General features: G+C 37.3%; 1 pseudogene; it reads left to right on the top strand.

The window, feature by feature from the left end:
• Nucleotides 1-222: 222 nt before the first annotated feature.
• Nucleotides 223-18,340, top strand: LOC101422711 (vomeronasal type-2 receptor 116-like; annotated as a pseudogene).
• Nucleotides 18,341-27,199: the final 8,859 nt, after the last annotated feature.

Genomic DNA, 27,199 nt, shown 5'->3' with positions numbered 1-27,199 from the left:
GACAACTCCAAGAGCCATAAAGTCCCCAATCATATCTCAAAGAAGCAACGAATGATATGTATAAAAAGAAACAAATCACATGAAACCTGAAATAAGAACAAGGCCTAGAACTGCAGGGTGCCTAAGAGTTACCTCCTGAGAGCCTCCATGTTGCTAAAATGTGGCCAGTCTCGAAGCCAAACTCAGCATGTAAAAGTGTTGCCTTCCTCCCGGGCATGCGACATGACTCCCAGGGATGAACCTTCCTTGCACCGAGGAATAACTACCAAGTACCAGCTGATGGTGTAACTTGAAAATGACCTTAAATAAAGGGTCAACTCAGACCAGCAGAATATCTCAATCTGCATGTAATACCAGGAGTTAAAAATGTTTTCTGACCTGAATAAAAGGGGGAAATTGAAAGGACAAATGAGTTTATATGGCTATGAGTCTCCAAAAAGAGCTGGGAGGTTATCAGATGGATCGCCCTTATGCACACCTCAGTGCAGCCCCAGGGATAGATAAAGTATATTTGAGCTCAGCTATTGGTTTTTCTGAGGGCTGCAGAGACCCACAGGTTCTATGGGCATGGTAGATGGACTTCAGTGCCATGTCAGTTGGCCCTACTTTGGAGTTTGAGTTTCTGTGTGATGGAGCTGGACTCAGACGTGATCTTTGTTCACAAGCCTCTCCTGTTACTTTTATCGGATCTGTAGTTGGCACTGGGGTTTAGTGTATATCCAGGGGACCTGAATCTCTGGACTGACCATGTGATAGCCAGGCCCTGAGCCTCAACATACTTGCAACTCCTACACTCTGGTTTATTGGACTTACCTCGCTCAGCTAACATGGAGTGAAGAAGGTCAACCACCACACCAGGGAGCCAAGAGTGCCTACACCTGAAAGCAGGAGAATTGCATCCAGCATCCATGTGGAATCTAAGCCCTCTCTTGATATAGATGTTGACTGGACATACCCATTCCATGACCACAGGGTGGAGGAATAGAGTAAGGATTAGAGTGGACTTACTGATATTCTATTCATGAACTATTATGATTAGTAATCGAAGAAAATATGGCATTGGTGTGGAGAAAGTGGCCATGGTGGCTGCTGGTGGTAGGGAGTGCGAGGAAGAGATGCAATCTTGGGGGGTTTTCGGGACTTGAGTTGTCCTGGGTCATGCTGCGGGGATAGTTGCCAGACATTGTTTGTTCTCCCATAGCCCACTGGGTGGACTGTGGGAGATTGTGGGCTTTGGTGTGGACCATTGACCATGAGGTACAGTGGTGCTCAGAGATGTATTCACCAAGTGCGATGAATGTCTCATGATGATGGAGGAGGTTGTTGTTATGGGGGAGGAGTGGGGTGAGGGGGTTGGGGGGTATATGGGGACTTCATATTTTTTTAATGTAACATTAAACAAAGACAAGAAAAGAAAAAAAAAATCACACATGTCTATCACATGCTTCCTTGAGGATCTTACTTACATTTCATTTAAATTCATGTCTAAATTCACATTAGATATATTTTTCCTAAGTGAATCAATCTTCCATTTGTTGACTGCTGAACTAAGTTTATTACTAATAATTTTCCTCATGTGCACTGCAATATTAATATGCTATCTTAAGTAGTAAACATTTTTCTCTCTCCGTTCAGGATTCACTCTTGTGTGCGTCAATGAAGTCTCATGAACATTTAACACAGAAGCAGGATTTCCATAAATATTCAATTATAGTTTTTAAAATTACAAGCTCAGTCCTCTGTGAGCTGTTATTTTTTTAAATCAATTTTATTGTCACATATCAATAAAATATAAATTCATTGAAAGTGTACAATCAATGTTATTTGATGTAGTCACATATTTGAGCATTCATTACTTCATTCTTAGAGCATTCTCATTATTCCAATAATAAAAAATTTAAAAAAATCATGACCTCTCAATCTCTCTATGCTTCCCATCATACACCACAGCTCTTCTTTTTTTCTCTCTATTTTATTTGTATATGTTTTTCAAAACTGTCCTATAAACACAATAAACTGTTATCCTTTATGTTTATATTTTGTTCTGTATGTTCCCCCAGTGTCTTATTTTTTTCACTCTATTTTCAATGAACTTTTAGGTTAAGAAAAGTCTCTTTGAACATATAGGAAATTCCCATTTCTTCCAATCCTTCCCTCTCTCATATTTTCCCCTATGAATAACATCTTGTAACACTGATATAAAGAGAGTTGTCACCAGAGGTTCTGAAGGGAGGGAGAGGGAAGAATAGGTACAACATTGGTCATCTTGGTGACATTGGAATTGTTCTGCATGAATTTGCAATGAAAGATACAAGCCATTATAAATGACAAAACCCATAAAATTGCATGGTGCAAAGTGTGAGCCATAATGCTGACTATAGTCTATGGTTTATAGCAATTCTTCAATATACATTCACCAATTGACACAAGTGTTTCACACTAATGAAAGATGTTATTCATAGGGAAAAATATGAATGGGGGAGTTAGAAGAGCCATTGATATTCCCTATGTTTTTGCTCTAACATTTCTATAATCTAAAACTACCTTAAAAATAAAGTTAAAAAGCTCCAAGCTCACACTCTGAAAACTCTATTTATACCTGATTCAGAAGATTTCAAGGCTTTCATCTTCCTCTCAGATTCTAGAATTATCTCCTTTCTGAGCAAATGCATTGCTCAGTCCCATGTCAAAAGTTGGAATCTCAATTCCTGACCCCACACTATTCCACATTAGCCTCCTTATCATATCTAGAACCAAGCAACAAATTCTTGGAAAAGTAGTATCATTGAAATTTCAGTCACAAAGTCAGGAATTAAGAAGAGAAAAATTCTATTACTTGGTACGTCTTCTTTAGTCCATCATGTATTGGAAAAGGAGATATTTTACCTCATTATCACCAGGGAAGTAAATGCGATATGATTGCATTTCCATTTTGATACCTCTTTCTGCTAATTTTGAACCCTTGGACCACAAACATTACATTAAGCTTTGGAAAAATATCCATCTCTATATATCCTCAAATATGAAAGGAACTTGCCAGCATCTATGACAGCTAAATAGCCACAGTGGAGCACAGTGATATGTGACCTTCACTCCTACCTGGAAGGGAAATAATAAGTTCTTGTTTTCTGTTTAGGTTGTCTCTTTGTTTCTGGGGTTACATGAGCTCTACTGTCCATAGCTTAAGGGATCATTAGCTATCTCTAGTCAGAGAAGGAAAACTTGAGTGTGGTAGACCATAAATATATGTGGCATTCCCACAACTTAGAACTACTTGCCTTTGAGCATTGATTCACTTGTAAGTGGATGTGCCCGCCTAATGGGCACATATTTAAATTCCCTTCAAAGTCAGTTGCCATACGCCCCCCCCCCTCTGTTTTTAATACCAGGGTAATAGAAATCCATACTTGTTGCATGTGCCATGGATGTTCAATGTGGTAGAGAGTGTGGGGAGCTGTCCAGCTAATTTTCTCTGTCTTATGTTGAGAAAAGATAAGAATTTCCAGCATAAGGCCATGCTACCATGAAAGTGCAAATATTAGAGGAAAGCAATCTGGAGGTGGAGGAATGGATCAGTATAACTTGTTGATCTATGGGTTTAAGATGGTTTATAAGGACTGAGGTGTAGATACATGTGTCAATTTCAGTAATTCATAATGCACATTTATTTCTACATTGTTCTTAAGTTATTGATTTGTAAGTTTTTTACTTTAGCATGATTGTTTCTTATCCAGGCACAGACACATTGACTTGTGGGTGACTCTGATCAAATGAAAGTCATGCAGACTTGGGTCTGCCCTATTGTATATATTGTGTACTACAGTGGGACCTATGTGTTTTAGGATGCCCATCTCTATGGACTCTGGAGTCCATGATCCCAGAATGCTCTTCCGAAATCTTGACCAGCATAAGTCCTTCCTAACACAACATTCTTTTGGTGCAATGGGCACTAGTTCATTGAATACACCTATTGTACTGACTAGGCTTAGGCTAAAACTTCCTGGAGAGAAGGAGGTCCCTGGAGCTTTATTATCCGTGGACTTGATGAAATCATAGCACCTATGGGTGAAGAGGATAATCCAAACATGTTTTCAACCATTGGTTTTCACCTGGGCACAGGACTTCAGATGCAGAGCCCAAGGGCAAAATATGTTCAATTCCCCCTATTGTCTTTGAGGATTTGGAAAAGCTTAGCAGAAAGAGGTCATTGAAGAAATTAGGTCCCCTTTCCAGGTCATAATATCCTGCACAAACACACATACACACACACAAACACACGCACACATATATAGGTATATTTACATATATATTTGTTTGTGGCCACAGGAACCATTTCAGCTGTCTGATGAATACTTTGCACACACTTAAAGATTTGGCTGTGATTCATGGAGACACTTCTGTGATGTACCCACTGATTTTTATTTTCCTGCTCCTTCAGCTTCCCCTCTCTGCGTGGCGATTAACTGATCCTACCTGCTTCCACAGAATGAAACCCAGTGTATTTAAGGATGGAGATCTGATTATAGGTGGCTTTTTCCCCCTTTATACATTTCTAACAAATGTTGGGATCACCCAGCCTATGAAGGAAGTCTATTTACAGCAGTAAGTGCTTTTTCATTCATTTTCTGCATTATTATTAGGTTGAATGCTGCCTAGGCAATTTGCTGATGGCTCGATCAACATTCACCACATTACCTGCCCTCCCATTCGCACCTGCTACCCACATCCCAGAATGTGAGTCATTTATTTTGTTTCTTCCCACTGCTATTTTTTCTTTCAAAGGGGAATGAGAATATTCTATTTTTCTTCCTCTTAGTTCCCATGTCTTTCCCTTTTCTGTGCTGGGATACAAGTGGGACAGTCCTCTCCAAAATGCTCCACTCTCCTTGCCTTTCCTCCTGACTCTGCTGCCACAAGCAGTGGATCAAGTGTTATGTCTTAGAAAACCTATCCTTTGGCATTAGAGTTTGGCTAAAAGGTTTCAGGTAAATGTCTGTTCCCCAAAAAAAGGGTTTGCTAATTATTCTTTCCCCATGAGGATAGTCACTAATATTCTTACCAAAATGACCCAGGTATCTGTGTCCCCCACGCATGGTTAGATTTCTTACTGTAGGCATCTGGCTACTGTTTGAAATATCTCTGATCATCACCTCTCAGGCTTCATTCATGCCTCCTCGAACAGCCTGCCTGACCAGGTATAAGAGATGAATGCTTTGTGAGCTATTTTCAACTGCAGCTTGATTCTGATTCATGGGGGCATCTAAACTACCTCCGTTTTTAGATTTCTGTGACTGCCAGTTCTATATCTGATGGTGTAATTAATGAATTGATGAAGTGACACTTCAAGGGATCATGTTTCAAAAAAATTGATTAAAAAAAATTCAGGAGATTCCAGCAAATAGTTTCTGCTCATGTGAGAAGAGGGGATTTCACTCAGTAAAATGATGTGTTAATGCTTTTCTGAATGTTCCTGAAGCATATAATTTGCAAGCAGTTCTGCAAAATTTTGACAGGTGATGGAAGGGTTAGAAATTTGGGACCTTTCTCCTTCGAAGGAGTTTGCAGCTAAATTTTCTGTCTTTCCATTTCTGGATATTTGTCTGCCTATCTCTTCCATTCTTTAATACTCCTCCAATGCTTCCCTGCTTATTTCCTCTCCACAATTTTCCAAAATATATTTGTCCCTTTGTCATCCATGACTGATGCACACACCTCATTCTGAAGAATGCTGCTGGTTGCTGCCTTTTAATGCAGGAGTAGAGCTTGGCTCATTCAGGGACATTTCGACCTGAATTTCATGCGGTAGAAGGCCAGATTTTCTCATCTGTCCCAGCTTGCTTTAAGAACCCTATAAGGGCGAGGGAAAGAGAGGTGTAATGTCTGACAGAAGAGTATTCACTAACTGCTTTTCTTCTTACACTCTGCTATCCACTCAAACCACCTCAGGGGTGGCGATTTGCCTTTCAGGGCTTTGGCCATTTTTCTATTCACATCTAGGGCTTTTCACTTTTTAAGAATATTGTTGTTAGTGGAATTAACAAGAGCATTTTCATTAAAAATTCATTTCATCATTATTTTGTTGCTAGCTTTAAATATTTTTCCGTAAGGTATCTTTAAATAAAAAAACAACATGAAATTTCAGTTAAAGTAAATTAGGTATATTTTCTTTTATTTTGAGTGCCTTTCTGGCCATGTCTCCCTAATCTACAGGTTGATAAATAGATGTGCTTATTCTACTACTTTGTGTTTCCTTTGAGAACTGGAAAGATTTTGCCTCAAGTATGTAGTAGATTACCTCATTTTATATTTCAAAATTATTTACTTTCACCACTAACGAAACAGTTCATTATTCCAAGACCAGCTTGATAATGCGTGAAACAGTCACTTAAACACAGATTGGTTCTCCATTTTCTGTTCTGTCCTGTTGATATATCCATATCTTCCAATGCCATTCCCATTCTGTTTAAAATATTGTGCCTAATTAAATATTGCAATTATTGGTTTTTCTGTTATATTCTCCTCTTAGTGTTCTCAATTATGTCAATAATTTCCTGAACTTACCATATTTCCAGAAACCTCAAGCTGTATTAACATTAACTTTTTAAATGTCTCAATGATTTTAAAAAATAGTTTATAGTAACATATATACCACCCAAATTTTCCAAATGATATTCACATTATTGTGCTGCCATCACCAACATCCATTACTCAAATGTGTACATCATCTCTAAGAATATATCCATACCCACTAAAAAATAATTCTACCTTCTCCTTCACCTCCTCCTCTGTGCCCTGGTAACTGGTAAACTACTAATTGTGCTACCTTTTTTTTAAACAATCAATTTTATTGATACATATTCATAAGGCATACAATTCATCAAAAGTGTACAATCAATGATATTTGGTATTATCACATATTTCTGCATTCATTACTTCAATCATAATTAGAAAACTTCATTAATTCAATAATAATACTACTAAACTTTTATAGAACATTTGTAGACTATTAATGTAGTTGTAATATTTTGGGGGATGTACGAGGGATTGAGTGTGGGACATCTTACATGGGAAGCATGTGCTCAACCACTGAATTAGACCCACTTCCCTGTTTGTTATGCATTTACATTCCTCCATAGAGCTTTGTGGTCTTGTTCACACGTAACAGACAAATTGATTTATAGGTAAATTTACAGTTAATTTATTGTTAATATATGTCTTAATAATATCAATTATTAATTATATTAATTATTACTTGTATAAAATATATAAATGAAATTGCCCAATATTATACCATTATTAATATTAAGAATTTATTATTAGTCTATTACTATCATATCTATTTCCCATAAAGCTTAATAAATTATTGATATTATATTTAAACATTGTTAAGAGTTGTATATATTTGATTGACTACTTCCTTATCAATTACAAATATTTTCCACATTTTTTCTTGGGTTTCCTATGTGAACCATCTTGCTTCCAGCAAGATTGTGGTTTGCTCCTTTCTTTCCATTCTTTTTTGCCTGTTATTTCACTGCATTTTGTAATAGGCTAGCAATGCCAGTAAGGTACAAAGCAACCTGGAATTAACAGACCTGATGCTCCCCTTGCTTTTAAAGAAAATGCTTTTTGTTCAGGGATTCTTCAAGCACAGGACATACCGCAATACATGAAGCATATGACATTCTGCATCAGCAAACTTGGCTAATGGTTTTGGATCATTCAGTTCATGAATGGGGAGAATATTAGACAGTGTAGATCAGCCCCTGTGTGGGAGTGATCCTTCCATGCCTGACCTTCAGCCACCTCCAATTTTTTTTTTTTAATTTTTTTATTTTTTATTGACTTTGTAATAATATTACATTAAAAATATATATGTGAGGTCCCATTCAACCCCACCCCCCCACCCCCCCTCTCCCCCCCCCCAACAACACTCGTTCCCATCATCATGACACATCCATTGGATTTGGTAAGTACATCTTTGGGCACCTCTGCACCTCATATACATTGGTTCACATCATGGCCCATACTCTCCTCTATTCCATCAAGTAGGCCCTGTGAGGATTTACAATGTCCGGTGATTACCTCTGAAGCACCATCCAGGGCAGCTCCATGTCCCGAAGACGCCACCACCTCTCATCTCTTCCTGCCTTTCCCCATACCCTTTGTCCATTATGTCCACTTTTCCCAATCCAATGCCACCTCTTCTATGTGGACACTGGATTGGTTGTGTCCATTGCACCTTTATGTCAAGAGGAGGCTCAGATTCCACCTGGATGCTGGATGCAATCCTCCCATTTTCAGTTGTAATCACTCTAGGCTCCATGGTGTGGTGGTTGTCCTTCTTCACCTCCATCTTAGCTGAGTGTGGTAAGCCACCTCCAATTTTGATTCACTATCTTTGCATTAAGGAAAGTCTAATTTCTCAGTTTATGTGCATTTTTGTTTTTGTGTTTAATCATATTAAGAAATTCTCTTCTCCTAAACAAATATATTCAGTTAGATGCTCAATGTTCTTTAATGCTTCATCTACTTATTTGAATGTGTACTTTTTTGTCATTGCAGAAAAGTGAAGACTGATAAACTATTAACTAATTAGCTAATAGTATTTTTTTATGATTATTCCTATTATTTTCTGCTTGGTGTTTGTCACGGCTACGGTGCTCCTTCTTTTTCTATATTATGTAAGAGATTCCTACTAGATAATTCATTTTTTTCCATAGGGACTATACCATCCTACTTCCTTGTAAAATATGTTTATAAGACACATTTAAAGAAAAATGAAAACTTGAAAGCCAAAGTGTGTAGCTATAAAGATACCCTAGTTTACTAAAGTTAATAACCATAATTAACCGGAGGCAAGTATATTTATATATGGAGGAGGATAAAATGCATCCTTAGGAATTGAGCAGTACATTTGTAATTAAAAAAAAGTTCAAATCTTCAAAAATGAATAGCAATTATTATAAATATATAAATATATAATATCCTCAAACAAATAAATAATGAAACAAGGTATAAGCAAGGCAACATAGTGAGAAATTTCAATATTTCTCTCTAAAATGACAAGATATATCTACTAAACATAAATTATATTTGAAAAATTTGACAAGTTTGATTGATTGAGCACATGTGGAAACCTGTGTGTAACTGTTGAAATATACAGTAAGCAATAGTTATTAGTGTGTTAATCAAGCCTGTGAAAAAGAATGTTTGAAATGGATGCAGGAGACTTTTGTTCTTGGAAATTCAGTTGCCAGGTAAAAATATGAAAGGAATTTCATTTGTCCTGCAAAAGGAGTTATTAATAAAGGAAGTGGAACTGTGCACAAATCAACAATAAAGATGAAGAGTAAGGGTCATATGAAGGGAGTACAAAGGAAGATTTTGGATTAATTGTTAATGTTATTAGGATTGTAATATTTTAATGAAGAAATGGTTTAGAGAATTTCTAGACATCATGACATTTTTCCCTTTAGTATACAGCAGTGTTTCCAGTCCTGTTAGGTATAGGTAGTGATCACCTTGCACTTCATCAGTTTTCTTCTCCCAAATATTCCTGCCTTGCATGATTCTTCCTATTCTGTGCTCTGACATTCTTCCCAGTATGTCACAGTTGGAAGAGGGCATGTCCACAACTTGATGGGGTAGAACCTAAGGCTACTTGATTATTAGTCTTCTTGTCGATGCTTCTCACCAAACAGATGTTACGCCCCTCTGCCTCTCTCATCCAATTCTGCTTATGCTGTGGAACTGAACTTTTGAAGAGATATACCCTTCAGTTAGAATTACTCTAAACTCATAACAATAATCCTGCTATTATATAAACCATTTAATAATGTGATAATGTGAAAAAATAATTCTTGTTTCCTGATATAAAGAATAAATTAAACATTCTTTATGAATTTTTTCACTCATTACACTTTCTTTTGTATATAGTATCATCTTCCTCCAACGATTCAAAATTCAGTCATAGCCTTCAAATGTCTTTTAGCTCTTTTAGGATTAGCTGATTTCCAAGGCTTCAGAAGAACTAATCTAGAATGACTCCATTTGTGCTTTCATCCTTAATTTGGTCATTTTATTGAATTTGGATAGAATCATGATTTGAGTCTTCTGCCTAAATATAACTTTGCATTCCATACAGGTTTCAGACCAAGAACTACCAGTATGTTCTGGCCTTGGTTTTTGCTATTGAAGAGATCAACAGGAACCCCCATCTTTTGCCCAACATTACTTTGGGATTTGATCTGTACAATTCATTACACAGTGAACAGAGGACATTGGAGAATCCCATCATTTGGCAATCAGGGCTGGGCAAGGACATTCCTAATTACACCTGTAGGAAAGAGAGCAAGTCTGTAGCAGCCCTTACAGGAACAACATGGGCAGTTTCTGCCCAGATTGGGACACTGCTGGAACTCTACAAAATTCCACAGGTGAGCCTCAATAGATGGGAGGGGAGATAAATTAATGTTTCCTTTGCTAATTTCAGGGACCTTAAAAGAAAAGGTCAAATGAAGAAATTGTGTTTACTCATATCTCAAAGGGTACAGCCAGTACACAGTGACATGGTGGGATGTTCACATGTCATTTTCTAGAAAATATGTGAAACCAAGTGAGTAAGAGCCAAAGGAGTTTCCTAGACCGTTGAGACTGATCAAGTAGTTTCCAATATGCTCTCAGGGACTGGGAGATTATTAGAAAGTAAGAAGAGAAAATTTTTCCTTTTTCCTTTTTAAAACATTTTTTAATGAACGAGTGAGTAGGATTTACAACTCTTCTGAGGCTCAAGGCCTAGCTGCAATATGGTCATTCTTGACGTTCAAGTCTCCTGGATATGCACCAACCCCAGTGCCAACCACAGGTCCAGTAATAGTGACAGAAGAGGCATGTGTAGAAAGGTCACATCTGAGTCCACCTCTATCACATTGAGGAACACAAATTCCAAAATAGGGTCCACTGACAAGGCACTGAACTCCAGAGTCAGCTGTCATGATTGTAGACCTGTGTATCTCTGTAGCCCTCAGGAGCACCAGTACCTGGAGTAGTATCTACTTCCCAGGTCAGCTAACAGGGCGGTGGAAGATGGTCAACCACCACAACTAGGAATTTAGAGTGCCTACAACTCAAAATAGGAGAATCACATCCATCAACCATGTGGGATCTGAGTGCCCTCTTAATATAGAGGTGGAATGGATTTCACCAATCTAGGATCCACAGGATGGAGAGGTAAAATATGGATTAGAGTGAAATTACTGGTATTCTACTAAAGAAATATTCTTACTAGTGATGGAAGAAATGTAGCATTGATCTGGAAAAAGTGGGCACTATAGTTGCTGAGGGCAGGGAGAGTGGAAGAGAGATGGGATGTAGGGGCATTTTGGGGACTTGGAGTTGCCCAAAATTATATTGCAGGGACAGATGCTGGACATTAATATCCTGCCATAACCACTGAATGTACTGGTGGGAGAGTATAAACTAAAATGTAGACTCTAATCCACATGGTGCAGCAGTACTCCAAAATGTATTCACCAAATGCAGTGAATGTGCTACACTGATGAAAGAGGTTGTTGATGTAGGAGGAATGGTGGATTGGGGTGTTGGGTATGTGGGACTCTCATATTTTTTAAGGTAAAATTCTATGTGATCTATGTATCTTAAAAACAAAAGACAATTTAATAAAAAATAATACATTGTTTAATATTCATCAGGGCTGATTTTGTGCTTCTGACCAATCTTCTTTCTCATACCGGCTCTTTCACACCTACCTTTAGCTTGCTTTTGGCCTCTATGACCCACAACTGAGTGATGATGGCAAGCGGTCATCTCTTTATCAGATGGCCCCCAAGGACACAACTCTGGCCCTTGCAATGGTCTCAGTGATGCTCCATTTCAGCTGGAACTGGGTGGGACTAGTCATCTCAGAAGACAATAGAGGTGTGAAGTTTCTTTGGGACTTGAGGGCAGAGATGGACAAAAATGGAGTCTGTGCAGCCTTCTTGGAAATGATCCCTGTCACTGAGAGGACAATTAGCTCAAAAGACTGGCAATATCATTTACGCATCAGAGAATCATCAGTGAATGTGACTGTCATTTACGGTGACTCCGACTCCCTAATGGGATTGAGCTTTTGGAGATGGAGACTCTTAGTTTTAGGGAAAGTTTGGGTTACAACCTCACAGTGGGATTTTACCACCAGTGAGAGAAACTTTTTACTTGACTCACTCCATGGGGCCCTCATTTTTTCACACCACACTGCTGATATGCTTGGTTTCAAAACTTTCATCCAGGCAGTTAAACCTTCAAAATACCCAGAAGACTTTTACCTCACTAAATTGTGGTAGGTCTCTTTTAATTGCTTGGTTTCTGAATCTGACTGTAACACTCTGGAGAATTGTCCTCCCAATGCCTCCTTGGAGTTGTTGCCTTGGTGGCTATTTGACAACGACATGAATGAAGGAAGTTATAATGTTTATAATGCAGTGTATGCTGTGGCTCAGAGCCTTCATGAAATTCTTCTTCAACGAGTAGAAATACAGTCAGTGGAAAATGGATTCGGACTGATGGTTTACCCTTGGCAGGTAATACCTCTTCCATTGAACAGCATGTGTATTTCACTACATGTCATAATCATAAATTTCTTGGAATGCAGCATATGCTCAAGTCAGGAAGTTTAGGGCTGTCTCTTGAAAAGTGCAAGAGATGATTTGCTTGTTCACTGTCTAAGAGGTAAATCTAACCCTGTGCAGAAACGGTAATGAACAAGAAGGGGCCAATGGCAGGGAGGGAAGGAGTTATTAGTCAATGGCAATGCTTCTTGTTACTAAGGCCCTCAACATTCTGCCCACCTAAAGTTTTAATATAAAATACCTAGACCTCTTCCATTGAACAACTGCATGACAGCAGGGACAAACTAGTTTTTGAATTAGCTTTAGGCACTTTGTTAGATACTGTATATAAATTATATCATTTAATTCTGCAAGCTCTTCAGATATTGATGGCTTTGCTTGGGGAGAATTCAGTTAGCAATTGAGAGTGTTTAGATATGATTCTTCTAATAATGTTTGTCTGTATCCCACACTCACAGATTGTTTTCATCTCGTTGTATTTGGAGTTTTCCCCTGAAACTTAATATTTTATGCTATGACATTTTAGTACTCCTTAAGGTTTCTTTTTTTTTACTTAATTGAATGTTAATAATAAAATTGCCTTAGGAAGCAGGGATTACAGAGTATCAGGGATGTTCTGAACTTGGTGATCTGTCCTTGATCAGAGGACCCACTTCCTCACAGGTGTGTCTCTTTTAGCTGCACCCATTTCTAAAGAACATCCAACTTCACAATCCTGCTGGTGACCCAGTGTATTTTGATGATGAAAGGAAACTGGAAGCCAGTTATGACATTCTCAACTTTTGGAATTTTCCAGAAGGTTTTGGACTTAAAGTTAAAGTAGGACAATTTGACTCAGCTGTGCCACGAGATCAACAATTGTCTATATCTGAGGAGGTGATAGAATGGGCCATAGGATTTTCAGAGGTGGGTAGGACCCAATTACCATGCGTAGTATTACAACAAAATATCAAAAATCTTGTCATGGAGGTTGTAATAGGCAAGTTTCTCTAAGGAAACAGAATCAACAGGAGATATCTGTGAATAGAAAGAGATTCAATAAAAATTCTCTCATGTGCCATGGGGATGGCCAAGTCCAGATTCTGCAGGCAGGCTGAAAACAGGGGCTCCAATGAAGGTACCATGAAGGCCCTTGATCAGTTCCCAGGAGACGCTGCCTGTCCAAACAGGAGCTGGGAAATTCTCTCCAAATCCTGAAATCAATTCCTGTTTTAAGGTAGTCTGATTGTAAAAAACCTTATTCATTGTTGACAGAAATCTCCCTGGTGGATTGTACATGTAATCAGTCGTTTATGCAGTTTATTACATGATGATTAACATCCATAAATATCCTTTATAACAATTAGCCCAGAGTTTACTTGACCAAACAGTGACCGTGTTAATACATTAACCTAACCAACACAGAGGCTTTATACCCTCCTTCCAGCTAAGTACATGACCAGATTATTAGTTTAACCACTTACCATTTCACTTGATAAATTTTCTCACCTACTATACAAAGGGTGGAAAAAGAAAACATTTATTTAAAGATACATATCTAAGTTATTATATTTCATATCATGTAATAAACCTGATATCTTATCAATTAATTTGACTTAGGTATTTGAAATTTAAATTTGTTGGTGCTCCAATACTTCAACCTTCTAAATACTGGTGAATTAAATGTTCACTGTTAAGAGCATGTATCTGATTTCTTCCCAGACTCCCAAATCTGTATGCAGTGAGAAGTGTTTTCCTGGATTCAGGAAAACCTTTCAGGAGGGAAAAGCTGCCTGTTGTTTTCTTTGCACCCCCTGCCCAGAGAATGAGATTTCCAATGAGACAGGTAAGTTTATACCCACAAAAAGTCCCCAAATCTCCTTTATATCCCCAATTCATACAAGGTATTAGAAAGAATCTGGAGGACAACTACAGAAACAAAATTCTTCCTTCCTTTGTATAGTAATTTCATTTTTACATAAAAAATATTTCCCTTTGAAATGACACCAATTCTCTGCCCAGAACTAGCTTATTTGAGTCATTGTTCAGGCACATGTAAGGCCAAATAGTCTCTAGGAATCCCTTTTGTTGATGCCACCAAACTAATACACCTTTCCTCCCTCTCTTGGAATTTAGTACATGGTGTTACAAGTACCTGATTTCCGTACTGAGTGAAAGCTTGTTTAGATTATATTTAAGCAATGTGTTTAGACCTTCCTCAGTTTCTGTGCCTAAAACTGTTCATGACACAGAGCAGCTGCTCAGAATGTTTGGGAATGATTTTAGAAATATTTATTTCTATTGTGTACAAAATGAGGATGATCTAACGTACCCTTAATGAGGAGTTATAGTTTCCACTCTCATCAAGTTCCCAGGTAATTGGGGAGAAAAACATAGACTTTTTTGGTCCATGCTTAAAGCACACAGTGAATGTTTGAACAGGAACCTATTGACCCGTACCTGCATTGAGAGGACGGGTCTCATGGGTTCATCAGAGAGGCAGGAACTTAGTATTATATAAAATGAGTGAAGGGAGGAATAAAATATTAGCCAAATTATTATAAGTGAAGAAAAGGAAACCACCACTGCATATAATATTCAGAGATTCAGAGTACCCGAAAAGAGTTTGAATATGACAGGATCACACAGAATATTGAGGATGGGGTTTGAGATATGATGTAGAATAGTCTTTAATATTCTTTTCGTAATATAATTAACATCGTGAAATTATTCATATTCATGATATTAAATTATAGAATCACTTCTATGGTGGTAAATTTCTAAGTCTCTTTGGTGATTAGTATGCAATTTAATTCCCTGAAATGGTTACTGTTGTTTCAGTTTTTTGAAACATGTTGTTCTAATGATATAACCTGGATTTAGTCAACTTGAGAAAATGATTCCTGTACACATTGGTTATAAGCAAGTTTGAGTAAATGCCCCATGTGCACATGTAAAAGAATAGTATATCTACAAAGTCAGTTCCCACACATTTGGAGATTAAGAAATACACTATTAAATAACCCATGGTTTAAAGTAAATAGTATGATAGGATTTATGAAATGTTTAAAATTGAAATTGCCACATTTTATGTCTTATATGATAAGGCTAAAGGTATCCTCAGAGAATAACGTTTAATGTTAAATTTTATATACCTATGTATGTATTATTAGTATGCATATTTAAATGTAAAAAAAATCTGATGTTTAAGTATCACGAGCTAAAATAATAACATTAGAGTACACATAAAGAAAGTGGAAGACTGAAAATAATAAGTATAAAAAGAAAACGTAATAAAAGACAAATATGAAAGGATAAAACTCAAAGCTAAATCTAATGAAAGACAAATTGTTAGATAATGATAAATTGATAGATAATGATTAAGAAAAATTGCATAATAAATAGTGAAAAGACTTAAAAGTGGGATATATGTACAGAAATATTAAATCATAAAGGATAGTAAAAATAACTTCATATCAATATATTTGAAAATTTAAATGAAATTCTCAAATTTCCACAAAAATAAAGGTTAAGTGTCCCAAGAAAAATGGAAAATCTGAAAATATTCGTATCGACTTAGGATATTAAACCATAGTTTAAAATGACATATCTACTAAAAATAAAATTGGGGGACCAATGACTTCACTGAAAAATGCAACCAAACTTTCAAGGAAAAAAGAATCCTTATCTACTCAAACTTTTCCAGATATTAGGAAAATCTGGAAAAATGCACATTTAATTTTACTAGAAGAGCTTAACATTGGTACCAAAGTCTGATAACATTGCTGTAAGAAATAAAATATTTGGGTCAATTTTTCTCTTGAGACTAAACTCACATTTGCTGTTAAGAAAAGCTGCAATCCAAATCCAGCTATATAACATAAAGAACTTATTGTGATCAAGTTTATTTTATGCAAAATAAATCGGTGCATGAGCACCTCGAAAAGGAGAAACCATCATTTCAAAAAAATTCAGGAAAACATTGAATAAAAGTGAGCATCCATTCAATATTTAAAAATAAATAGCAACACCATTGTTTACCAAATTAGAAATACAAGGGAACAACATAAGTTGGATAAAATGTGTAAAATAGATCTAGCCAGTGAGAAATCATTCCTAGCATATATAGAGGGCTTTTACTAAAGCACAAGAGAGACAGAAAATACAGCAATAAAAAGGGCATGGCTTGAGCACAACTCTTTCCTCAAAAACATCTTGAAATGTGCAATGAACATATGAGCTCGTGTTCAGATTAATTACTCACCAAGAAATTCCAAACAAAAGTCATAGTGAAAAAGCTCAAAGCATCCCCCATAATAGCAAAAATTAAACAACATCCACGTCAAGGGTCTAAGAGAACATGGTACAACTGGAAAGAATGTTGATTGCTGGAGTTGAAGCTAGTGTAACTAGTTGGAAAAGTGGATGGCATTATTTACAAAGATGAATATTTATGTAGCTTATGGCGCAGTAATGGAACATCATATTTGTACTGGATGTCTAAAGATGCTCTTATGAGTATATGTTATCCACCAGTGTATAAGTTTTAAGAAGAACTGAACGAAAAGTCAACATTGAATGAAAAGAGCAATTCCTATCCAATTGAAGGTCTGAATGTCGAAAGAAGGTCAGAGCTCTAAGAGAAAGTTTGAGGGAAGAAAAATAAACAGATTATAACACACACTTTCTTGAAGTCAATGCAAGTTGACAAAAATGGATAAAATTACCCAATGTGTTTCTTTTAGGGACTTATAAATAAGTTAAATTACTGAACATGAGCTGATGACACATTGCTTTTCTCACCAGATATGGATGAGTGTGTGAAGTGTGCAGATCATGAGCATGCAAACAGTGAGAGAAAGCACTGCCTCCAAAAAGCTGTGACCTTCCTGGCTTATGGAGACCCTTTGGGGGTGGCTCTGGTCTGCACAGCTCTTTGCTTCTCTTTCCTCACCACTGTTATTCTTGGGGTCTTTGTGAAATACCGAGAAACTCCCATAGTCAAGGCCAATAGCAGGATCCTCAGCTACATCCTGCTCATCTCCCTCAAGCTCTGCTTCCTCTGCTCCTTACTCTTCATTGGTCGCCCAAACACAACCATCTGCATTCTCCAACAAATCACATTTGGAATTGTGTTTACTGTGGCTGTGTCCACTGTTTTGGCCAAAACAATCACTGTGGTTCTGGCATTCAAGGTCACTGCTCCAGGGAGAAGGTTGAGACAGTGTTTGGTGTCAGGGGCACCTAACTTTGTTATTCCCATTTGCTCCCTGATCCAGATGACACTCTGTGGCATCTGGCTGGGAACCTCTCCCCCATTCATTGATAAAGATGCACACTCTGAGCCTGGTTATATCATCATCGAGTGCAATAAGGGCTCAGCCATTGCCTTCTACTGTGTCCTGGGATACCTGGGCTGCTTGGCACTTGGGAGCTTCATTGTAGCTTTCATGGCCAGGAACCTGCCTGACACCTTTAATGAAGCCAAGTTCTTGACCTTCAGCATGTTGGTGTTCTGCAGTGTTTGGGTCACTTTCCTTCCTGTCTACCACAGCACCAAGGGGAAGGTCATGGTAGCTGTGGAGATCTTCTCCATCTTGGCTTCCAGTGCTGGATTACTAGGCTGCATCTTTGCTCCAAAGTGCTATATTATTTTCTTAAGGCCAGATAGGAACACTCACCATGGGTTATGGAATAAAACACATTCTGGGGGCAATAAGTCTTCTTAAGTTTTAACTCATTTGTTTCCTAAAACAAATCAGGGGACTGATGAAAATCTACTCCATGCTTGCATTCAGGTATTAGATAAAAATATAATGTAATTTGCCATCAATTAACACATGAATTTCCTACATTCTCTCAAAGTGTTCAGGAACACATCTTTCAGCAATCTAAATTTTTAACTTTAAATTAGGTTTTTGTTTCCTCATATCAAATAGACTGATGAATATGAGTGCTCTGCATTCATTGTGTGTGTAATTACTAAATTTACAGAAATTCGCCCACTTTGTTTTACACTTTTGTTTTTCTAATTTCCCTTATAAACACTATCAGCTTTTCCTTTCTTTCATCTCTTTATGGTAGTCTTAGTGATCCAATACCATTTATGGAATATTCCTTATTAGCTCCCAGATTTCCATGATCAGATTTTAAGAATAATAAATTCTTATGTATAAATAACTCATTTTTCTGAACTCCCTAATGTATTTATTTGACTTTTCCCCTCTTGAACTAAAGCCACGATGTTTACTATGCTCAATATGATTACAACTTTTATGTTATACTTGATAGTACATTTTGTTCCTAATTACAGCACCATTTCTGGATTTGTTGGAGAGAATAACCTCAATGTGTCTAAGCCACTCTAAAGCCTGTCTGGCAGAAATGCTAATTGTAGTGAAGATGACCTAAAAGAGATAGGATTTGTGTTCTCCTTTCTAGCTTCTGTAAATTCCAGGTCTGATCATACAGAGAATGACAGAAGCTTTATGTGCTGAGCATTAGCTTCTGAAATGCAGAGAGTTTAATGTTTTACCCTGATTTCAAGAAATAATCATGGAATATTATTCCATTTTATTAGTTGTAAATCTTATGATGTACTATGTTCACTTTGCAATTCAGAATCTAAATTAGGGGTCCTACTTAAGAACATGTTTTAGATATGATCTCTAAGAATATCTGACATTTTTTTCTGAGAAAATTACATATTCTTCCTTTCTGATTATTGAGAATTGAATTATTTACTAGTATCAAGTAACTCAGAATCAAATTTGATTCTCAGCCTTAGCAAGCAGATCAAAGGATTTGAATCATTTTGCATCCCATTGTGTTGAATTTCTCTTTCTCTTTTATTAGCCAAGTATGTAAATTTTTTTGAAAAGAATGGAGGAAAAAGAAAGTCAATAAGAGAGAGAGAAAGGGAGGGAGGGAGGGAGGGGAGAGGGAAGGAAGGTAGGGTAAGAACTCTATTGTAATTAAAATCAAATTCATTTTTGGAGATGCAACTTTCTGCCCAATGGAAGTACAGTGGTAATGATGATGTTTATGATCCTTTCATATTACTCAGATTGTTCATTTTCAAAGAGCCTTTCTCAAGATCAGTACCTCTGAGATTTCACATAGATGTAATGGATCTACTTTATAAGCCTAGACCCTATTTGGTCTTTGAAAAGTCACTTACACTCCTAAACCTCAGTATAATACCACCTGTCATGCTTATCTAATAGAAAGTGCTATGTGGATCAAACAAATTGATGACTGCCTTTTTAAAAAAAGATTTATTTATTTATTTAACACCCCCCCCCCCGCCAGCAGTTGTCTGTTCTCCGTATCCATTAACTGTGCTTTCTTGTTTGTCCTCTTCTGTTGTTGTCAGTGGCATGGGAATCTGTTTCTTTTTTTGCTGCATCATCTTGTTGTGTAAGCTCTCCGTGTGGGTGGCACCACTCCTATTCAGGCTGCGCTTTCCTTTGCACTGGGCAGCTCTCCTGCGTAGCAGGGCACTCCTTGTGCGCATCAGCACTGTGCTTGGGCCAGCTCCACACGGGTCAAGGAGGCCCTGGGGTTTGAACCGCGGACCTCCCATGTGGTAGACGGGCGCACTAAACACTGGGCCAAGTCCACTTCCCGATGACTGCCTTTCGAAACGAGAGTTTTTGAAAAAGTCTTTGGCGTTGATTTTCAAATTTACATAAGTACTGCTTTATGAGAAAAATGCAACTGAAGGAGGAAGGACGAGCACTAAAATTAAGTACTGTGCTGGATACTTTCTGTTTGTCCATCTGCATCCATTCTCCAGCCTTCTCCCCCAGGAAATCGAGACAGAATAAAACAACAATTTAAGTAAGGAGGACTGGTGTTGGTACCTAAGGCTATTTTTGTTTATTTTCTTTCATTTGGCCTTTGGAAATGGCTTGTCAGAAGCTATGAAAAAAATGCTATTAGATTCGGGTTTGAAATAAATTTACATTATTGATTAATTTGTGGGAAAGCTGATATATTTGCAACAGGCAAGTTTTTTCTCTCAGGGATTGGCTATCTCTTTCCATTCTCTCCTCTACTAATCACCAATCATTGATAATTTATGTAAATATGTGTATTTTGCATACTTATTTTTTTACATATAAGGACAATAAATTCTCCTATTTGTTGTAGGTAATATGAAGGTCTTTTTTTGCTGCTACATTTTCAAAGGTTATTCATGTTGTATACAAAACTATTATTTCTCTTACTTCTTGGATCATATATATATTATAGGCAACTTCGCCTTTCCTTTTTTTTTCCAATTCTTTATCTCTTATTTCTTTATTTGTTGAATATGATTCATAATCTTTGAGTTGCTAATGGAACTCCTTCTATTTCTCATGTCTTAAGTGGGAAATTTGTCAAAGTTTTCATGATCATCCAGGTTTAGTGGCAAATTGTTTTATCATAACTGTTTAAGATAAAAACTATTTCTTTCATTTCCAGGTTTTTCAGAGATTTTTAATGATTTGGATAATGTAAATTTTTACTTTTTTCACTCTGTATATTTTTTCCCTTTGCCTGTTAACTTTAAAAATTTCATTAATAAAACTGAATATGAATTATTGGGAAAAACTTTAATGGGCCATTTTGTGATGTTCTTCTTTTAGACTGAAGTAAATTTGTATGAAAAGTTATTGCATCTGTTTAAATTTATATTAGCCTATAATTTTTCTTTCTAGTGCAATACTAATTGGATTCTTAAGCATACAAATGAGAGTAAAAATGTTTGTTAAATGAATCAATGGGAGGAATGACTGGATAGACAGGTGGATGAATGGAGAGGGAGAGTCAAAGGGAAAATTTTGGAATGAATTCATGAATGAAATAATTGAGGGAAAGGCAGAAAGAGAGAGGAATGGAAAAAGGACTACACAGAGGAAGAGAAGGAGCTTAGTACAATTGATGAATAGAGAGACTAAATGAAAGTAGAGTCAGATGATAAGACTGAACAGGTGAGCAAAGAGAGGAAGAAGAAACAGAACATCTAAAATAAAATCATTCTTACTGTTGACTGTCTATATAAAGCTAGACCCTGTTGACTGTCTATATAAAGATAGACCCAGTGATGCTCTCATAAATTCTACTATAATTATATCAAGTCACTGAATAACCTGGATATCTTTTGGTTTCAAGCAACAGAAAACAAAACTCAAATTTGCTTAAGCAGAAGAATGCAGTTCATTGCATTTGTAAATTATATTTTCTCCATCAATCTTGAAATGTACTTCCTCCTGTTGCTGAAATTGGACCAATGCTCATTTTTGACCCATGGACTGCACCAGATGCAAAGAATGTTCTAAAAGCTTAAACCAAAAGAACTGATGCCGGCGGTGTAAGTCAGTTTGATAGCACCCAACCACATATTTTCTGCACTATGAGAAAGAAGCAATTCCCTCAAAATCTAGGGTTTTAGAATTGGAATACGACTCACATAGCTATTGGGAGATATTCAATAATTGTTTAAAGCATACACATTATTTCATTTTAAAATTCCAACCATGGCGTTAATATCAATATGTTAATTAAACTGAAATGCTTTTGAAGAGCATGTCTGCATGTGTCACATTATATCATACCCACAAAGGAAATAACTGGGTTGTTATATTAAGAAGAAATCCTCATGGCAATAAGAGATAAAAATAAAAAAGAGTACTGTATAAAATGAAGTGTCCACACTCTAGGAGAAAATATTCTCAATACATATACCTGAAAAACTCCATGATGCATTAATATATGCTGAATAGCCCACATCAGAAATGGACAAAAACTTAAACAATTTTGCAATTTATGATATAAAAATGGCCAATAATACTTACAAAGGAGCTCGATATATTAAAAGCCTTGATGACCACAATGTATTCTAAACTACTAGAATGGCTAAAAGTGATTTTTTTTTCCTTTCAAAATGAAGAAATGAATCAGGTGATGACAGAACAGCTTATAACTTTTAGATTGATCTATTACTTCTTTTGCCAAATGATTTGGCTGGTTTTTCCATCTCCATATGTGAGTTTCTGGGAAGGGGATAAAGAGAATTAAATTTGAAAGATTAAACTGATATCTGAAATCACCTGATAAACTGCTAAGTTTCTTAGGAAGTATGGAACCAGGGAATGTTTCAGTGTATTTTCTTCTATGTTTTATGTATTTCATTTGCTGACAGCAAGTCACAGGAACACTGGTCTGAAACTGAGCATAAGGATCCTGTAATCTGTACACCTTGTCTCTCAGATGAGTCAACTGAGCCCCAAACCACAGCAAATTAGCTGTGGAACAGTAAGCAAGATCTACTGTTAAAGGAAATCCATTTATTTATCCCTTAATTTTTCCGTCATCATCATCATCATTAAGAAGAAGTGGTTCAAAGGTCTTATCACTTCCTTCATGTACTATTTTGCCTGTACCAACATGATAATCTATGTTCTTTTGACCACTGTTGTACAATGTGTTCCACAATGTGCAAAAATGTTTTCTATGGGGAAAAAATACAGGACATTCAGAAAAAAAACTATGGCTTTTGTTTTTAAGTCACAAATCATAAGCAAATGTGTTCAAGGTCATTGTAAATTTAGAGTAAAGCAACCTGCCGGATACCTTTGGGGAACTTGTGAACCACTTATCAAAGATAAGTGTTTTGTATAATTCCAGGATTTGGACTCAAATAGAAACCAATAATCCTAGAAATGAAAAATCATTCCTAGCATAGATAGTACATGGATAAGCACCGCAGCATTCGTAGCACTGAAGGTTGTCACAGTCGAGATATAGACTAAGCTAATAAATAAACATTAATCAGTTTCTGTTGCAAGAACCAGAACAAGATCCCATCACTACAGGCAGGATGACCAACTGCAGGCAGAAGTGAGGAGCTCATACACCCAGCATGAACTGGGTGAAGAAGCTGTGTTCCCACATGGGTGTGGGTGGTGGAGGTGGGCAGTATACAGCTCTCAGATTTCATCATCTTAGGTATCATCTTAATCCACCTTTGTACACCTCTCTCACCTGAAACATTTTTCAATGAATACATTTGCTTAGTAAAATTATTAAAATGGAAGTTGGGATCAGATTATTCTCATACTTCTTTTGGGTCTAATTTAAGTGCATACTATTATACTGTTGATACTGCATTACTGATCCATAAGGAATTCCTCTCTGAAGTGAAATTATGACTATAAATCAACAAATCTTCAGAGGAAATGCTTTCTATGCACATGACCTGGTGCATAATAGACATCAATATATTAGTTGAATAAATTTGTGAATGTGTATTAATTTTGTTTTACTTTTTCATTCACTCAACATACATGATATCAGTTTCTTTAAAGTACTTGTTTTGTGTTTATATAAAAGTAAACACAATAGGACTTCATGCTCCCCTCACAAATCTAGTTGAAAAGATGATTGGATGGCATTGGACTGTGAAGGGAAATTGAGGTTGCAATGAGAGAATAAAGGGGAATGTTTGCACTTTGTTATAGCAAGTGAGGAAAAAGAAAAACACGAGAAGGTACCTGGAGAATGAGCAGGAGTAGGGTAGAAACTGACACTTAGGAGTAGGTAGGGGAAAGGGACAGTGAGATAGAAAAGAAATTTATAAGCACGGGACATCGTAAGCAAAGGCCCTGAGGTTGCCAGGTGCAGAGAGGAAACAGAGTCTCCAGGACTTAATGAGGAGGGAGAAGATGTGAGATGAGGAAGCCCCTAGTCAGATTGTACAGGTGGTGTAGTTCATTTAAGGCTTTGAAATTTATTCTAAGAACAAGGATGGTCATTGAAAGATTGACAAGAGGAGTGGGAGATGTTTGTTAAAAAGGCTCTCATTTTGGAGGCACAATATTTAGAGTATAATTACCAACAGTGAAATTTATAGGTAAAAGACAAAACTTTAAGTTGCATAGGTTATTAGAAAAAAGTAAAAGATAAAAAAATTAAAAGATAAAATTAAAAGATTTTAAGATAACACAGAACAGAGTGAGCCTTTTGGAGACAAAAGACTACAATTAATAGTGTTAGTATAAGAATGTTCTTGCATGAATTATAATGGGTATATGGCATGTTTAATAAAAGAGGTAATTATAGGCTACTATATGTGAAGTAAACTTTGGTTGATAGTGAATAATACTATTTAAATCCGAGGGATCACTAGCACATACCAGCTGAAGATGCAACTAGAAATGACCTTGAATTAAAGGTTCAACACGGATCAGCAGAATATCCCTCTTTACATATATAATAACATGACTTCAGTTCCAAAGAGGGGTCATCTGACCTGGTAGTTAACCCCATCTGCCATAACCATATCTCCCATGGGTCTCTTTAGCCCTCAAAGGAACCAATACCTGGGGGTTGTATCTGCTTTATCTGTCTCTCAGACTCTGCTCAGTTGTGCATAAGGGCAATCCTTCTGACAGCCTCCAGACTCTTTTTTAGAGACTCGTAGCCATATAAACTCATTTCTCCTTTCCATTTCCCCCTTACATTAGGTCAAACAGTGTTTATGTGTGGTGAATCTGGACTCAGATGGGATCTCTCTTCATAAGACTTTCATGCTAATGTGCTGGAGTTGCAGTTAGTGTTGGGGTTTAAGATATATTTAGGGGATTTGAATCTCTGGACTGACAATGTGATAGCCAGGCCCTGACCCTCAACAGACTCCAGCACCTACAATCTGATTTATTGGACTCACCACATCAGCTAAGATGGAGTTGAAGAAGGACAACCACCACACCATGGAACCTAGAGTGATTACAACTGAAAGTGGGAGGATTGCATCCATGTGGAATCTGAGCCTCCTCTTGACATAGAGGTGCAATGGACACAACCAATCCAATGTCCACATAGAAAAGGTGGCATTGGATTGGGAAAAGTGGACATGGTGGCTGATGGGTATGGGGAAAGGCAGGAAGAGATGAGAGATGGAGGCATCTTTGGGACATGGAGCTGCCCTGGATGGTGCTTCAGGGGCAATCACCGGACATTGTAAATCCTCACAGGGCCCACTGGATGGAATGGGGGAAGAGTATGGGCCATGATGTGGACCATTGACCATGAGGTGCAGAGGTGCCCAGAGATGTACTTACCAAATGCAATGGATGTGTCATGATGATGGGAATGAGTGTTGCTGGGGGGGGAGAGATGGGGTGGGGGTGGTGGGGTTGAATGGGACCTCATATATATATATATATATTTTTTAATGTAATATTATTACAAAGTCAATAAAAATAAATTAAAAAAAACAAAAACAAAAACAAAAAAAAAGAAAGAAGGGGCTTAGATTCCACATGGATGATGGGTGAAATTCTCCTGCTTGCATCTGTAGTCATTCTTTGCTCCCTGATGTGGTGATTGACCCTCTTCAACACCTTGTCAGCTGGCCAGGGTAAGCCCAAGAAACCAGAAGGTGGAGCTGCAATGCAAGTCTGCTGAGGTTCAGGGCTAGGCCAGCACATAGACAGTTCAGAGATTCTGATATCCTGAGTATACACCAACCCCTCAGACAACCACAGTTCCTGTAAAAGTAACAGAAGAGGCATGTGTAGAAAGGTCACATCTGAATCCAACTCCATCACACTCAGGAACACAAAATCCAAAGTAGGGCCAAGTGACATGGCCCTGAACTCCAGAGCCATCTGCTATGACGATGGTACATATGGTCTCTGCAGCCCTCAGGAGAACCAGCACCTGAGTTTCAATCTACCTTGGCTGTCTCTGGTACCCTGCTGAGACGTGCATAAGCATCACCCCCTAATGACCTCCTGAGTATTTTTTTGGAAACTCTTAGCAAAATAAACTTACTTGTCCTTTCCATTTCCCCCTTTTCATCCAAAGTCAAAATGCAGTTTTTAAAACCTGATATTACATGTAGGCTAAGATATTCTGCTGATCTGAACTGACCTCTTTGTTCATGGTGTATCTTTAGTTACATCATCACCTGATGCTTGGTAGTAATCCCTTGGTGCCAGGGAGGCTCATCCCTGTGAGTCATGCCCCATGCTTGGGGAAGGCAATGCATCTATATGCTGAGTTTGGCTTAGAGAGTGGCCACATTTGAGCAACATGGAGGCTCTCAGGAGGTAACTCTTAGGCATCTCAAAGCTCTAGGTCTAGTTCATATTTCAGGCACACAGGCTCATAATTGGAGCCATCAGAATCAAGGACTCACCATTGGACCATCCATCTTTATTGGTCTTTGCCATTGCACTTTGGCTATTTGGGGCCTCTTTCCTTTCCTAAAAATTTCATATGTAGTTTTTCTAGTTCCTTAAAGAATGCTGTGTTGATTTTTATTGGAATTGCATTGAATGTGTAGATCAGTTTTGGTAGGATAGACATCTTAATAATATTTAGTCTTCCTATCCATGAACAGGGAATATTCTTCCACTTATTTAGGTATTCTTTGATTGCCTTGAACAGTCTTGTGTAGTTCTCTGTGTATAAGTTTTTTACATCTTTAGTTAAATTTATTCCTAGATATTCAATTTTTTATTGACTATTGTAAATGGCATTTGTTTCTTGATTTCGTCCTCAGCTTGCTCTTTATTGGGGTACAGAAAGGCTAT

Source organism: Dasypus novemcinctus, chromosome 30, assembly GCF_030445035.2.
Source record: "Dasypus novemcinctus isolate mDasNov1 chromosome 30, mDasNov1.1.hap2, whole genome shotgun sequence".
NCBI classification, from domain to species: domain Eukaryota; kingdom Metazoa; phylum Chordata; class Mammalia; order Cingulata; family Dasypodidae; genus Dasypus; species Dasypus novemcinctus.
The sequence above is the reverse complement of the archived record's forward strand: the minus strand, read 5'-3'. Positions and strand labels throughout refer to the sequence as shown.